Genomic DNA, 16,998 nt, shown 5'->3' on the forward strand with positions numbered 1-16,998 from the left:
TATTTACGCATTCTGGATTTATTTAATTGGGCCGCAGTGGTGAGATTTGAACTCATGTCTCAGGATCAACAGTCAACGACGTGGCCGTTACACTAGTGTACCCCAAATAATTGCCCAGTACCCTGCAGAGTTAAGAGGAATGAGAAATAATCAGATTGAAACATATCAGTGTGAAGGAGGCTGGTCAGGAAGATGTCTAGAGGCAGGTTCGGTCCAGAGAGCCTGTAACAAGGGGACGTGTCTCCAGGATAAGCAGTTGGCCGCTGATCTGAATTCTCCACCACACAGGGCTCTGAATGCTGCCATTGCATCAAGGCTGAAACTGATTGGTTTTTGGATACTCAAGGCTTGTGGTGATTGGATAGGATCTCTGATTGACAGAAGGACAGAGCCTGCTCTTGCTCCGGTTTCTCATGTTGCTGGGGGAATATCATCTCTGTCAGCAGGGGGGACAATCTGGGTCAATGCCGCAAGACTGACCCACACCTCTGGTCTGGATCATTGGACGTTTAATCTCAGTGAATCCCATCATTCATTCCAAAGTGCAAGTTTTAGTTAAAATATACCAGCTACATTTTATTGCTTGTATCAGTATTATCCAAATATTTATATTATTAGCATTAGAATCATAATTTCACAGAAGTGATACAGCACAAGAGAGGCCATTTGGCCCATCAAGTGTATGCCAGCTTCCAGAAGATAAATCCCATCAGTCCCATTCCCCACTCTTTCCCTGAAGTAAATTATCCTCTCTCAAGGTGGGATTTAAACTCATCTCACTTGAATATCATTCACAATTCTGTGATGTTAGTTCTATAACGCTGATCATAACAACTCCTTTACAACACAGGAGGCCATTCAACCCATTGAGTCTATGCTGGCTCTTAGAACAATCACATCAGCCTCTCTCATATTCCCACAAACTCCCGCTAGATTCTGCCACCCACTCACACACTGGGAGCAATTTACAGCGACCCATCAACCCGCACATCCTTGGGAATGTGGGAGGAAACCAGAGCACCCAGGAGAAACCCACGTGGTCACCGGGAGAACGTGTAAACTCCACCTGTATGGAGGCTCCAAATGTGCAGGATCGAAAGAGGGTTGTAGACCTCAGCCATCTCCGTCACGGGCACAACCCTCCCCACCATCGAGGACATCTTCAAGAGGCGGTGACTCAAGAAGGTGCCATCCATCATTAAGGACCCTCACCATCCAGGACATGCCCTCTTCTCGTTATTACCATCGGGGAGGAGGTACAGGAGCCTGAAGACCCACACTCAATGACTCAGGAACAGCTTCTTCCCCTCCTCCATCAGATCTCTGAACGGTCCATGAACACCACCTTGTTATTCCTCTTTTGACCTATTTTAGTTATTTATTTATTGGTAACTTATAATAATTTTTATGTCTTGCACTGTACTGCTGCCAGAAAACAACACATTTCACACACATGTCAGTGATAATAAACCTGACTCTGACAGTACCAGAGGTTGGGATCAAACCCAGGTCTCTGGAGCTGTGAGGCGGCAGCTCTGCCCGCTGCATCACGGTGTCACCAGCCTGCTGGCAGTGAGTTTCAGACCTAGCTACTTTCTGTGCAGAAGATGCTTCACATCCTCCTTGTATCTTTTGACAAAAAACCTGTAATCTGAGGCTCTTGGACCATTGACCAATGGGAACAGCTCCTTCCTTCTCCCCTAAATCAGTCCATACTGTTCGCCACCCCCATCAAGTCTCTTCTGAACCTTCTTTGTTCCTAGAAAACAACCCCAGTATCTCCAGTCTGACCTCAAACGCAAATCCCTCATCACAGAAACCCCTCTATCCCCTCACCAGGACCTTCACTGAGTGGGGCGAGCAGAATCGGATGCAATATCCCAGCTTCAGCCTGGTTCAATATATAAAAGATTACACTGCGGTTTTTATCTCTTAACGGCACTATTCCATGAGACAATAAATGCAACCAGTAGCTCCAGCCACAATACAAAAAGGCACAGCAGTGTAGTGGTTAGGTAACGCTATTACAGCGCCAGCAATCTGGGTTCACTTCTGGCTACTGTCTGTAAGGAGTTTGTACGTTCTCCCCGTGTCTGCATGGGTTTCCTCCGGGTGCTCCGGTTTCCTCCCACATTCCAAAGACATATGGGTTAGGAAGTCATGGGCATGCTGTGTTGGTGCTGGAAGCGTGGCGACACTTGCAGGCTGCCCCCAGAACACTCTGTGCAGAAGATGCATTTCACTGTGTGTTTTGATGTACATGTGACTAATAAAGAAATCTTATTGTGGAGTAGATGAGTGAGCATCCTCAGAGATGGCTCGCTGGTCACTGATGCTTTACGGGAGAATGTCAACAATTGATGAGACCTTTAGGTCTTGCTCACACTGCTGAAACCTTACCTCAGTGGAAGACACAGCAACATGCTTTCAATGCTCCAGAAGGAGCATAAATATTTACACTCAATTCTCAAGCTTCCCTTGTGCTTCCAACACAACATTCCCAGCACCACAAAGTGAGGGATTATGTTGGGAACACCAGGCGGCGTTTTTGGGACCTGCAGTGTAATCAGCAGCTACGTGGGGTTGTCACAAAGCAGTGTAAGTGTGTCAGTGCATGACAGCAGTGGCAGTTAGTGGTGATCTGGTATGGCAGAGATTGTGTGTGAGAGTGACAGTGTGGCAGAGAGATTATGTCAGTAATTCGTTGTGAAATGCCTCAGTGTAACAGTGGCACTGTGTGTCAGCGCTCTGGTGGAGCAGTGGAGTGATGAGGATACAGTGTGACAGTGAGACAGTCATACAGCAGTGCAGTGAGACAGTAACAGTGAGACTGAGACACAGTGACACAGTTTGACAGTAACACCGTGAGACAGTGACTGTGCTGAGAAAGATCAGTGTCAACGTCACGGTGTGCCTCTGCCGCACTGCAGGTGTGTCAATAAACAATTAACACCAGCTAGGTCACCACCAGCTGATAGAACACAAGAAATGGGAGTAGCCCCTCAAACACCTGCCCCTCCAATACGATCAAGACCCGAACTGCCCCAGGCCTCATCTCTATCAAACCAGTTCGCTATCGCACTCATTTTCTGATCTCTCAAGAATTTATCTCCTTTATTTAATTCTCCTTGGCTCCACCAACCTCCGGGGTACAAAGTTCCAGAGATTCTCCACCATCTGTGGAAGTTGTTCCAAATGACTGGCTCCTGATCATGTAACTACTTCCCCTTGTCCAAGACTCTCTCACTGGTAGAAACATCTCCAAATTTCCACTCAAGCCCTCTCAGGATCTTTTACGTTTTGATAAGAATCTTCTAGTTTAAAGGTTCTTCTAAACTCTGAAGCAGATCTAATTTCTTTAACTCTTTGTGAGAGGTAATTGTCTCTTCTGGTGTGAAGGCTGGAAAGTACCCAGTTTACGAAGGCCCGTTAATAACTGTGGGGTAATAATTAGTTCCCCTTTAGGCAGCAGGATCTAACACACCACATCAAACAGTAGTGAACAATGAACAGTGAGAGGCTCAGGGATCAGATCCCACACAGAAGAGCGGGGGGAAGTGATAGAGTGGATAGTGGGGGAAGTAATCCTGAATCAGAGAAAACGTTGGTCAGTTTCATTACGTCTGTAAAAGTTCACATTTTGCAATTGAATTATGCAACCTCTTCGGCAAACAGAGCTCTTGCTTGAAACGTTTCCAGCTGGGATTAGCTCCTCCCGACACATTAAGGTGTGTGACAAACCATCAGCTTGCCTTTATGACCTTACTGCTCACAGGCAGTTCAATACTCAGTTCTCCCAACAAAGCTCAGAAGCGTTGGACAGTGAGTCACTACCTGCCGTCATTCCCTTAACTTCAGTGTTTTCAGTTTCCCATCTCGTTGCCATGGTCACCACTCAACTATCCTGTTTGATCTTCCAACAGAAGTTGCAGTGATAAAAACATGGCGCAACCAAGTAATTTTTCGACGTGTAGTCACTTGTGACGTGGGAAATGCAGCAGCTAGCTGGCGCACAGCATGCTCCCACAAGGACGGATGCGGAAATGATTGGATCAGCGATTCCCAAAAGCTGGGGAAGATCCCTGTATTTTCTTATGACATTTGGCCCATCACACCTATGCCCGCTCTCAGGGCAATCCTATGTCCCTGCTTACTTCGCTGTAAGCTTTTCTCTTTCAAATACCCATCAATTGCCTCTTGATGCTCCTACCACTCACCTACACACTAGGGGCAATTAACAGTGGCCAATTGACCTTCCAACCTGCTCGATGTGGGAGGAAACCAGAGCACCCGGAGGAAACCCACGCGGTCACAGCGAGAATGTGCAAACTCCACACAGACAGCGCCGGACGTCAGGATCAAACCTGTGTCTTTGGAGCTGCGAGTCAGTGATTCCACCTGTTGCACTGTTGTGCTGTCACGTTCTTTCAAGGTGGTTTTGAGAATGTTCTGGAAGTGTTTTCTCTGCCCTCGGTTATCCCCGGCTGTGGTGGATCTCGGAGAAGAGTTGCCTCCTTTGGGAGTCAGATGTCAAAAGCTGAGAGAAAACCTGGGAAGAGGGGCTGCACCCTCCAAACTATCCCCCTTCCCACCAAGCACCTGTGGCAGTTGACATGGGCCGCACTGGCCTCATCAGCCATCTCACAACCTACAGAATTGGAGTGGAAGCAAGTTATCCTCGAAGAACTGCCTAATGTAAGAAATAGGAGGAGGAGGAGGCCATGTGGCCTATTGAGCCTACTCTCCCATTCATCAAGACCAAGGTTGATCTACTACCTCAGCACCACTTCCTGCACTATCCCTATGTTCCTTGATTCCCTTAATATCCAGAAATCTATCGGTGAACTCAGGAGCCTCCACAGCCACCAGGGGTAGACAATCCCAAAGATTCACCACCCACCAAGTGGAGAAATTCCTCCTTATCTCTGTGACTTGCTGAACTCCCCAAATGTCAAGCACATCCTTGGCAAAAGTTGTGCAAAATATTGCAGGGGCAGTCTCACCAATGTGCTACGTAAGTGCAGTAAGAGAAGAAACTTGTACCTTGAGTAGGATTTGAACCCTCAACCTTCTGATCACCCCGAGACAAGGCTATCGACTTTGCAAGTCTTGAGACCCCTGGATCAGCAAAAGTTGTTACACAGAACAAGCCCACACTCCCTCAGCTGTGTGTGTCCTCTTAAATTTGCCAAATAAAATCTGGCACAAGTGATTTCTGATAAAGGGTGTCTGACCTGAAACACTAACACGCTTTCTCTCTCTGCATATGCTGCCCAACCTGCTGAATGTTTTCAGCATATCCTGGTTTTAGTTCGGATTCCCAGCATCTTTAATTATTTTATTTTCAATTGCAAGATCTAATTGAGTGGAGGAAAGGGAGAGCAAACTCACCTGTTGACACGAAGCACCTGGGTTGGCTACACAACAGCCAGAAGTAATGACCTCTCTCACCCAGACATATGCCTAAGACCCAAACACAGAAGATTGCTCCCCCTCCCTCCACGCAACCCCAGCCCACATCCAGACAACAACTTCCTCTTTCTTACATAAGACAACTTAGAAATATTACTGCTCAGGGCAACAATACCCGTACATCAAAGGCTTGATTGAATAACCCAAGTTAATACTCCAATAACACACCATCTTGCGCTGTACCAAGCAGAAATGAGCCTCTTTGATGAAACCATATAGTCCTGATAGTCTTGGGTGGCACAGTGGTACGACCAGTAGAGCTGCTGCCTCATAGCTCCAGTGATCCAGGGTTCAATCCTGACCTTGGGTGTTGTCTGTGTGGAGTTTGCACGCTCTCCCTGTGAGTGAATGAGGTTATCCCAAATACTTTGGTTCCCTCCACAATCCCAAATGGGTTGATCAGTTAATTGGCCACAGTACTGTGTAGGTGAGTGGTAGAATTTTGGGTGGGGGGGGGGGTGTGGTTGGGGGGAGATTTGGTGGAAATGTCAGGAGAATAAAATGGGATTTTTGTAGGATTGGTGTAAAGGGGTGTTGACAATTGACATGGTTGCCTAAAGGATCTGTTTCCTTGTATGACTCTGTGACATTACCATTCCCCTGAGAATCTTTCCTTCCTGAACCAACACCACTAGGATCAGTGGAGAACAGGTCACTAATGTTATTGCTGTCTGTGCGGTCCTGTGCTCTCTTTGTCTACACAACAGTGACTTCATTTAAATAGTAATTCAAGGCACACCAACACATCAGTGAATGGGGTGAGGTTATTGTACAAGTGAAAGCTCCCTGTAATCCTTGCTCAGCGCCCACATGCACATACCTTACAGATAAGGCCTGACCCAAAGTGCATGGTGTGTTTTCAAAAAATTGATGCTGAGTTGCAGAGGAGATGGTCGAATGAGCTGAAAATTAACACTGACTTTTATTAATTGCAGTAATTTACAGAAGTCAATAGGCATGTTCCTATCTGCTGGGATTAACAGCTTAAACTACTTAAATACTTTTTATATATTTTAAAATATTTAAATCTTGCCATTAAATCCTGTGTGCTGAGTGCTTGAGTTCAGTGACTGCTTTCATCTCCTTTGGGGTAACGCAGCTCATTGCTTCAATCCAGGGATGGGATTGGTTCGGTCCGTGAGGTCTGGGATCGGGTTGCCAAGTGGGGACACAGGAAGAAACTGAGTGGGACATTGGTGACCCCTGGGGAGGGGCTGATAGGGATGCTGGTGACCCCAAGCATGGCCAAAATAAAAGGTCAAAGGGAAGGGAAGCCAGAGAGCTGGGGGGGGGGGGGGGGGGGGGGGGGGGCGGTAGGTCTGAGAGCAAGGCCAGAGATGGAGTGGTTTGGACCATCCTGCCCATTGATGTCGCCGTCTAGTGACTCCAGATTCATAGAGAGAAGACTGATGCTTAAATTCCCTCTGCAAGGTTTCACAGGGACAATTAGTTATTGGCAAACAATGAACTATAAAAATAAAGTTAAATCCCTCTCCAAGCTCAAAAGAGTGATGCCCAGAAATGGAATGTCCTAACCTGTGAAGGGCAGTAACTACCAGTAACACCAACCCCAGCACCAAGGGTTTACAATGAGATAGGATCTTTGAGACTTACACCAGAGGAAAGGCCATTCAGCCCATTGTACTCATGCTGGGCCTTTGAAGTATGCTATGTCCCATCCTCTGCTCTTCAACCTATAATCTTATCTATCATTTAAAGTTTTTGATGAAATAACTTTTGCTAGTAGACAACTCACTGAGAGAAAATATTTCTCTCCACCAAGCCTTTGTGCACTCCTTTAACTCTGGGACCTCAACTGTTGGTCCCAGGAGCCAGAGAGCAAGGAGCCAACACTGCCTGAACTCTCCGAAACACTCAACCTCAAGCACTGGGAAGGTGAAACATCTGGTCCTGAGGGGGATTTGCAGGGTGAGGGCTCTTCTCTCAGGGTGGAGAGGCTGGAGTCAGGAGTCACCATCCCTGGTTGACTGCTTAAGACTGAGATGAGGAGATATTTCCTCACAGAGGATTGTGAATCTTTGCAGTTCTCTCCCTCAGATGCTGAGGTGCTCTACTGATTATGTTCAAGGCTGGCAGTGATAGATTTTTGGGAATCAATAGCTGTGGGGACAGGATTGGAAAGTGGCAAGGTACAAGGTCAGCAATAATCTATGGAAAAGTAGAGCAGGCTAACTACAAGTCCCACTCCTGTATCTCTTCCCTATGTTCCAAGGCGATGCATAGGAATGCTGATTCCTCCAAGCTGCACACCATCCTGACTCAGAAGTATGTCACTGGTCTTTCATTGTCACTGGGTCTAAATCCTGGGACTCCCTCCCCAAAAGTATCAGAAAATACTTCATCAGTTCAAAAAGGTGTCTCTCCACCACTTCCTTCAGGGTCAGTCAGCACTGGGCAAGAAAACCAGCAACACTCATATCAAGCGTCAACCCCACGTTGGTGGGTCTGGAGTCACACAAAGGCCAGACTGGCAAGAACAAAGACAGTAGATTTCCTTCCCTGGAGAACACCAGTGAACCAGATAAGTTTTTACAACAATCCATTAGCTTGATGGTACTGACACAAACTCTTTGTTCATATTCCCGATTTGTTTAATCACTTGAATTTCAATTCACATGGTGAGACTTGAACTCATTTCACTGGTCCAGAATGCTGGTTACTGATCAGAAATGCAACCATTACACTGTTTCATCCAGTGATATTCTTCTTACATTCAAAGAAGAGGCAGGCAATGCAGATTAATTCCATCACGTTCCTGAAGACATCACTTGCATCTGACATTAACTAGTACAAGGACTTTAAAACTGGCCTGGCCTCTCAGATGTTTCACAGACCCAGTCAAGCACTGTGGCCTGACACAGAGGGAGAGAGTATGTCTCCAGAACCATCAGTTCTCCCCAAAAACAACACCGGTTTTGTTCCATGTTAGAGGGAAAATTAATTAGTTCAGCATTGAATACATTGCACCTGAGAGCAGTGGAAAGTTACTTAAAAAAAATGTAAAACTCACCGTATTGTTCTCAGAATCCCAGTCAGTTCAGTAAAGCCTACAAGCAACAATGAAGAATCCCGGGGGCTTCACTGACAGCCTTCCTCCGTCTCCCTCAGCATGCTGTGTGCCTGCTCACCTTTTTTTTCTCAGTTAAACCTGTGTAGGAGGGTGTGGATGCAAAGAACTGACCTCATGACTCAAGACAATAACACAAAGCAGAGTGCCAGAGACCCGCCCCGGTTGGGTTATTCTACCTGTCATTCCATTTGTCTTAAAATCCAACTCGGCCACATTCCAGCGCTGAGATTTTCCTACCTACTAATCCACTGGGTTTAAGAATAAATCGCAAAGCCAGCCTAGTTTATTATTAACCCACAGTCTGAACGTAAGTTTGCTAAGGACATCTTGTCCTCAGCTGTGGGCCTGAGGGTTGCTACAGGACAGACTGAAGCCACAACACACAACAAAACCTTGTGATACAACACTGTTTACATAGTTTTATCTTGCCAGCATGCTGGTCATTAACAGTGCTGAAGAATAATATCTGCTGACCCAATATCTCACAGCATTCCCCACTGTGGTTTATGAACCCCAAGGACTGCGAAGTATTATTGACATTGCCCGAAACTTCAGTGCAATCCGTTGGTTAGGATATCCCAGTTGAGATCCCTGGCTTCTTATTTCTTCCTTTTCCAAAGGAGGTTTATTCAGTGATTATACAACCACATGAATACAACATTACAGTGCTCCACCATTCACACTATCTGCAGTTTCACTTTACAACACGGTCATCTCTCTCCAGACCACACTCGAGCCCCTGAGGAGCTCACTAATCCTAGAAATCCCAGTGTACCAGTGGATACTGTGTGCTCCTTCTCCAGGGACAAACGGGCATGGACGTAACCTGGAAGAGGGGCAGGCACCTTGGCCAGGCCCAGGGGCAAACCGACCAGGAGATCCCCCGAGCGACCCATCCCCTTTGCACCAGGTGACTGTAGATCAGGTGTGTGGGGCTGAAGAGCAGCCTAAACTTGAGGAGCAGCCCCTTCAGCTACAACCTCTTACACTCCATATATACATGGTCCACCCTCTTCTCCCAGCCGCAGGAGTGGCAGGTGGCTGGGGAGTCCGTAAACCAACTTAACAGTCTGTTACACAGTCCTGCTCTATGCAGCTCTCTGCACCCCAGGTCCCCGAATCCCTGGCCTCTGTGTGATTTTTGACATTCCCCAACCACCAACATCTGGGGACTCACCATGTAAACAAAGTAGCCACAAGAGCAGGTTACAGGCTGTCTATCCCGTCGTGAGTGATACCTCAAGGCCTTTCCACCATCTACAAGACACAGGTCAGGATTGTGCTGGAACATTCCCTCTTACCTAGATAAGGGCAGCCCCAACAACTCTGGAAAAACTCGACTCCATCCAGCCCCTCCAAGGGCACAGACTGAAGGCATTCTCTCTGTGCTCTGGGCGATTTCTTAACCCTCAATCAACATCACCAAATAGATTCTCAGATTATGATCATGCTGCTGTTTGTGGGAGCTTGCTGTGCACGATTTAACCCCCATGTTTTCCACGTTACTACGTTTCCAAATCTTTCACCAGCTTATAGAGTCGTAGAGTTGTACAGCACGGAAACAGGCCTTTCAGTCCATCGAGTCCATGCTATCACCAGCCGCACATCTACACCAACCCCATCTTTTTATTCTCTTCAAATTCCCATCAACCCCCCCCCCCCCCACCCCTGCAAATTCTACCCCTCACCCACACACTGGGGGCAATTGACAGTGGCCAATTGACCCACCGACCTGCATGTCCTTAGGATGTGGGAGGAAACCGGAGCACCCGGGGAAAACTCACGCGGCCACGAGGAGAATGTGCAAACTCCACACAGAGCCAGAGGTCAGATATAAACCTGGGACACTGGAGCTGTGAGGCAGTGGCTCTACCCACTGCACTGTGGCATTTTGGGACTTTGAGTCTGTGCAAGGCGCTACACAAACGCAAGGCCCGCTTGCTCTTTGCAGACCATGACGTGTTTTTGCTTTAATCCTGACCCCCCACTCTCCCCCATGCCACCTCCCTGTGACCAAGTGCTTGCATCCAGGGGCACAGGTCTTGTCCCAGAAGACCTGACACCTCCCAAAGCCAACTGGATGATTTATCCCAGGATGTTCCTGATCCTTTTGGTTCAGTATCCTATATGGGGACACCTTGGTCCGGTTCATGTAGCCGGTTCATCCAGCCCAGCAACAGAGGGGTTAAGGGCAGCGTGTAAACACAACGTTGTGCTTGTATTGCCAGTGTTTACAGTAATCAGGAGCACTGGGCAACTGTGGGTGTGTCCTGTGCCTGCCAATGTACACCTGTGGGATGGAACGTTTCAGCACAGCTAAATTTCGGTGGTCTCTCAGGCAGGGTGGGGTGGCGTAGCAAGGTAGTACAGGGGTGCAGCTAGTAGAACCACTGCCTCACAGCTCCAGAGACCCAAGTTCGATCCCAACCTCCAGCGCTGTCTGTGTGCAGTTTGCACGTTCTCCCTGTGACCACGTGGGTTTCCCCCGGGTGCTCCGGTTTCCCCCCACATCCCAAAGCCATGCAGATCAGTGATCATTAAAATTGGTCACTAGAATGTGGAGGGGGTGGGGGAAGAATTGATGGGAATGTGGGGAGAATAAAAAATGGGATTGGTGAAGGATTGGTGTAAGGTTGTGGTCAGCATGGACTCTGGGCCAAAGGGTCTGTGTTCATGCTGTCCCTCTAGGACTCGAAGGAAGCCAATCCTTTTATGGAAACACAGTCTCTGGCTTAGACTGCCCTATCAAACCTGCCATTTACATCCTCCACCGCTGGCACTCAGTGACTGCAGTGTGCATCGTCTGCAGAACACACAGCAGATACTTGCCCAGGCTACTCCAACAGCACCTCCCAAACCCACCTCCTCTACCGCCAAGGGAGCACCACCACCTGCAGGTTCCCCTCTGTCACACACCACCCCGACCTGGAAATATATTGTTGTTCCTTCATCGTTGCTGCGTCTAAATCTTGGAAACCCCTCCCCAACAGCGCCGTGGGGTCACCTTCACCATGGACTGCGGTTGTTCAACAAGGTGGCTTATCAGCACCTTCTCAAGGACAATTAGACATGGGCAGTAATTGCTCTTCCAAATATATACTTTATCCATAAAATATTTCTCTTCTTTTTCTGCACCATGAATATCCTTATATTTACTTACACTGTTTACATAAAGTCAACACTGCGTTGACTTTTCATTCCAAAACAGTGTTAGGTTTGAGATGCTGTTACCCAACCCTTCGGTGCCCAGTGACAGCAGGCCCCTAAACTGAGGCCCTTCCCCACAGAGCCTTTGCATTGGCTACACAAAGCTTCAGTGCGTCCTTCAGCATGGACTCCTGCAGCCTGGACTGTGCTGGTCTGCAGCATTCCCCTATGGATGCATCCTTATACTGTGAAACCAAGTTTCGGGCAGAACAGTGTGTCTTTTACTGAGTGGATGATCCTCCTTCAGCACTTGATGTCTGCCTCAGTGTGCGCCCCTGGAGCACCCTGGAGATCAGAGTCCTGTGTTCACCTTCCAAAGACACATTGTGTTCACGTTCCAAAGACATACAGATTAGGAAGTTGTGGGCATGCTATGTTGGCGCCAGAAGTGTGGAGACACTTGCGGGCTACCCCCAGAACACTCTATGCAAAGGATGCATTTCACTGTGACTAATAAAGATATCTATCTCATCTTACACAGCTGCTTGGGGAAAACCTCAACAAAGACCCCTTCATCTTTTCCCAGACCTTCTTGGCAAACATACATTCCAGAAGGACGGTGGTGTCAGTCACATCAGAGGGCAGAGTAGGTGGGACTGAGACAGTAACTGTGTACAAAGGTCTGGCAGGGTGGGTACCTCTCCCCACCAGCCGAGCAAAACCTTGGTGCTTGTTTGAAAGTTCTGGTAATGATACATTCTGCCTAATGACTTTGACAATCTACGAGGGGAATTGGCCAAAGGATGTGTCGTGGTTTTCTGCTCGTGTTGTTCCTGCTCCTATGGCCAGTCGTCTGAAATCTATTGGTCTGGCCACTCAGACAAATTGGACCATCTTAACATTAGTGTTTTCTTGGTTCTTCAGCTCTCCCTGAGGTATCTGCACACTCCCTTACTCCTCAAGTCACTGCTAATAGCTCCACTGATCTCAACACTCCCCCCTCAGCAAAGCATAGAGTTATACGGCACAGAAACCGGCCCTTCGGCCCCACCGGTCCATGCTGACCAAGATGCCCATCTAAGTTAGTCCCATTTGCCCGTATCCCTCTAAACCTTTCCTATCCATGTACCTGTCCAAAGTACGTATCTCTTGCCTTGAAGCCGTCAGCATCGGCGGTGGTTAAGGTTGCTGTTAGCAGCATGCAGACCATGGAAGAATGGATCACCCTCCCAGGCTTCTCTGGACCTTTGCACATAACGAGCTCCTCATCCCTGCACTGCTCTGATCAACCAGCCTCCACATTACAATTGGGCTCAGTACCACTGGGGATTGGGTCACAGTTCCCATTCCTGCAAAAGGAAGCACAGCAGTTAGACCCGGGTTTGATCCCGACCTCCGGTGCTGTCCACATGGAGTTTGCTCGTTCTCCCTGTGACCGCATGGGTTTCCCCCAGGTGCTCCCGTTTCCTCCCACATCACAATCAGCCGCTGGAAACCCTTAACTTAGGTTAATGACAAAAAGAGTGAATTAATGGGCATCTGTGAGAGGGAATAAGTTGCAGAGGTACCAGGAAGGAGGGGGGAATGGGACTGATGGGCTTGCTTCAACCTGATGGGCTGAATGTGTTGTTATAAGAGTAAGAAACCCCAATGGAGTCTGTAGGTGCTCATTGGCTGAGAAATGGTTGGGGCAGAGAGGCAGGACAGGGTAGGTGACCCTGTTACCTTCCATGGTTGAATAGTCATTTACATTAACGATCAGCTATCCACCATGAGGTACAAAATTACGAGCAGGATAGATAGGGTAGATTGCAGGAAACCTTTCCCCATATCAGAGGGAGATAAAACTAGATTATGCAGATTTAGGGGAAAGGGGAAGAGATTTGGAGGGGATCTGAGGTGGGGGTGAGACCAGGAGTACCTGGAACACACTGTGGAGTGAGCGGTGGGAGCAGAGTCACTGACAGCAATTAAGAAGTGTTTGGATGACCACCTGAATCACTTGGGCACAGGGGGTGATGGACCAAGGGTTGGGCGATGGGAGTAAGGCAGAACGGTGTAGAGGTTGGGCCAAATGGCCTGTTTCCATGTTACACAATTCTACCATCCTATCACAGATAAGATAAATGATTATATGGGAATGCGGTCTGTGTTACCCAACCCTTTGTTGGAAGGAGGGTGACTGGGAAAGTGAGGTGGTGCCTAACATGTTAGAGTGACTCTGGATTAACACAGAAACCCAACACGAATGGACACAGTGAGCATTTTACATGCCAACTAAATGTGTGTTGGATAAAGAGGGTGTGGGTCACAGAACTGGCTAGAACATTCTTTGTGTATGAGATAATATGGATATCAAGATCTCCCTGAAGGGTGTGAGGTTCCAAAATATTTACTTCTGTGTGCAAGTCAGAAAAAAAATATGGACAATGAATCAGCTGTGAGATAGATTCTGTCAGAGAAGAGAGAGAGACAGCCAGAGACAGAGACAGACGGGGGGAAGATGGTTTATAGGAACTGATTCAGTGTCGAGAGAGCATGGTGGGCAAGAAAGGTGAAACAGGGTGGGCCTTTCCCCTGGAGAAGGGAACCTCTGTCCATCGCGTCTCTCAGTCCTAACCTCTGCCTCTCTCACCTCTCCATCCCAATACAGGGTTTCAACCTCAAATATCGACAATTCCTCCCTCCCAACAAGTTGGAGGTTGCTCCAGATTCTAGCACTTGCAGTCTCTTGTTAGGGTTATGAAAGGGTAAACAGGGAAGAGAGGAGAACTTTTCTTTTAAAAAAAACAGGGGGGTGGGGGGGGGGGGTGCGCTTGGGGAATATTCTGAGGATGGTCCATCAATTGTTAATCATGGCTTACTGCTGAGTATTTCCAACTTCAACAGGAGAAATAAGAACCTTGCATTTATGTGGCACCCAAGGACCCCTGCAATGGATGCAAGGCCAACATTTACTGCTCATCCCCAATTGCCTTTGAGGTGGTGGTGACCCCTTCCTGACAAGAGGCCACTTCACGATGTTGGTAGGGAGCTTCAGAAGTTAGACCCAGGAACAACATACTTTCAAGCTGGGATGGTGAGAGACTTGGGGGTTAAACTCTAGGGCCCTGATTGGCTCTGGATCCACCACCTCTACAGGCAGTGACCTCTGCACACAAAAACCTTTTCCTTACATCCTCCGTGTCCTCTGCTCAGCAGTTTGAATCAACAGACCTTGCTCCTTGAACCACAATAGGAGCAGACTCCCACAACTTCAATGGAAGTCAATAAATTGTAGGTGCTGGAAATCAGAAATAAAAACAGAAAATGATGGAAGCCAGTCAGCATCTGTGGAGATAAACAGATGAAAGTTTCAAATCTGAGACATTTTGCCAGTTCCAGACAAAGGGTCTTTGACATGTATCATGAACCATTTCCCTTCCCACAGAAGCTGCCTGACAGAACAGCACAGGAACAGGCTCTTTGACCCACAATGTTGTGCCAAACTAATTAAACACCTAGCTAAACTAAATCCTTCTAAGTCTAAGCCATAAACTAAAACTAAGTCCATATTCCCTCTATTCTCTGCACATCCATGTGTGTAAGAGCCTCTTAAACACCTACTACATCTGCCTCCACCACCACCCCAGGCAGCACATTCCAGGCACCCACCACTGTGTTAAAAAACGTGCCCAGCACATTTCTTTTGAACTTACCCTCTCTCACCTTAAATGCCTGCTGACCTGTTGAGAGTGCCCACTGTTGTTATTCCCAATACTTACCCTGCTTCAAATGTCAAATCAGACCTCCCCCCATCACAATGTCACACAAAGAGCAAGATCATGGAGAACCCAAATGCAGAACACCAGAATGAGACTGGAGTCAGAATGCTTTCTCAATACCAAACACAGAACAGCAAACAGAAGGAATCTTGCCTCAGGACTCTGAGACAGAGTCCCAACATGGAAAAAACAAGGTTTTCCGGGAGGACTAGCAAAACCAGGACTGCTCTAGCATTAGCAGCTCTAAACAACCAAGTATACCCAGAGATAGACCAATAATCTGGCAACCAGGGTTCTTATACTAGTCTCCTGATGGAACTCAGGTGTGTGTCATTGGGCAAATAGTAGTGCATGGAAACCATGTGCTGCACAACAAGGTCCCATCAGTGGGGAGAAGGAGCAGAACCAAGAACCAGCACTCAGAACCATAACACCCTCTCCCCTTGTTTCCTGGACCATTCACCAATGGGAACAGCTCCCCCCTGTCTAAACCAGTTATAGGCTCATTCACCACTATCATGTTGCCTCTGAAGCTTTGCCCCAAACCCCGGTTTCTCTAGTCTAACCTCAGCTCAACTCCCTTAGCCCTGGAACACCATCGACCTCTCTCTCCTCCTCCAGCACCCCTCCCCGACCCCCCTCACATTCTGGGAGACTCCATCCCCTTGGTTCAGAGTCTGAGAGAAAGTCACAACACGAGGCGTTAGGAAAGAAGGGTGAGGTGAAGTTGGGATGGAACTGACAGAGTGCAGCGAAGGAGCTGTCGCTCGAGATCTGACGGGAGCTGGGGGTGGGGCAGGTCCTTCACAAAATATTTAGAGGGTGTGTGTGACACAAGATGATGCATGATTGCTGGCTTCAGGCTTCTCACTGACATCAATGCTTCATTTGCACCATCATAATACTACAATCTATTAATAGACCAGACGTCAAATGTTGCCTTATTTTATATAAAATTTCCTGGTCACAAATATTTCTGATTTGCTTTGTCACAGAATCCTAGAACCTTACAGCACAGAAGGAAGCCATTCGATCCATTGTAACACTGTCGTCCCAAATGAAAATAAACAAATGGTGAAGGGTCTCAACCCGAAACGTCGACTGTCCATCTCCCCCCACAGATGCTGCCTGACTCATTGAGTTCCTCCAGCATCATGTGTGTTGCTCCAGATTCCGGCATCTGCAGTCTCTGGTGTCTGCAGATTTTGGGATTCTGCACCAGGGCAGTGAAGGCTGAGGACCAGTGGGGTTGGTTGTTGGGATCAGTACAGGTGGACATGGTGGTCAGAATCAGAATCAGGTTTATTATCACTGACCAATGTTGTGAAATGTGTTGTTTAGCGGCAGCAGTACAGTGCAAGACATAAAGACATAAACGTTACTATAAGTCACAAAAATAAATAAATAGTGCAAAAGAGGAATAATGAGGTAGTGTTCATGGGCTCATGGACTGTTCAGAAATGTGATGACGGAGGGGAAGAAGCTGTTCCTGAATCGTTGAGTGTGGGTCTTCAGGCTCCTGTA

The 16,998-nt window shown here is 47.7% G+C and overlaps 1 protein-coding gene across 2 annotated transcripts in view; it reads right to left on the minus strand.

The window, feature by feature from the left end:
* LOC127585660 (epidermal growth factor receptor kinase substrate 8-like protein 1) overlaps nt 1–8,797 on the minus strand; it is a 72,704-nt gene extending 63,907 nt beyond the window's left edge. The window contains exons 1-2 of one of the 2 annotated variants that reach the window (XM_052043294.1): nt 8,740–8,797; nt 8,504–8,641 (exon numbers count right to left, since the gene is read on the minus strand). The gene's annotated coding sequence lies outside the window, so the exon portion shown is untranslated. Of the gene's footprint in view, nt 1–8,503; nt 8,661–8,739 lie in introns of those variants that run through there. The other variant, XM_052043295.1, reaches the window with a different exon arrangement.
* Nucleotides 8,798–16,998: the final 8,201 nt, after the last annotated feature.

Source organism: Pristis pectinata, chromosome 33, assembly GCF_009764475.1.
Source record: "Pristis pectinata isolate sPriPec2 chromosome 33, sPriPec2.1.pri, whole genome shotgun sequence".
In the NCBI taxonomy this organism is placed as follows: Eukaryota; Metazoa; Chordata; class Chondrichthyes; order Rhinopristiformes; family Pristidae; genus Pristis; species Pristis pectinata.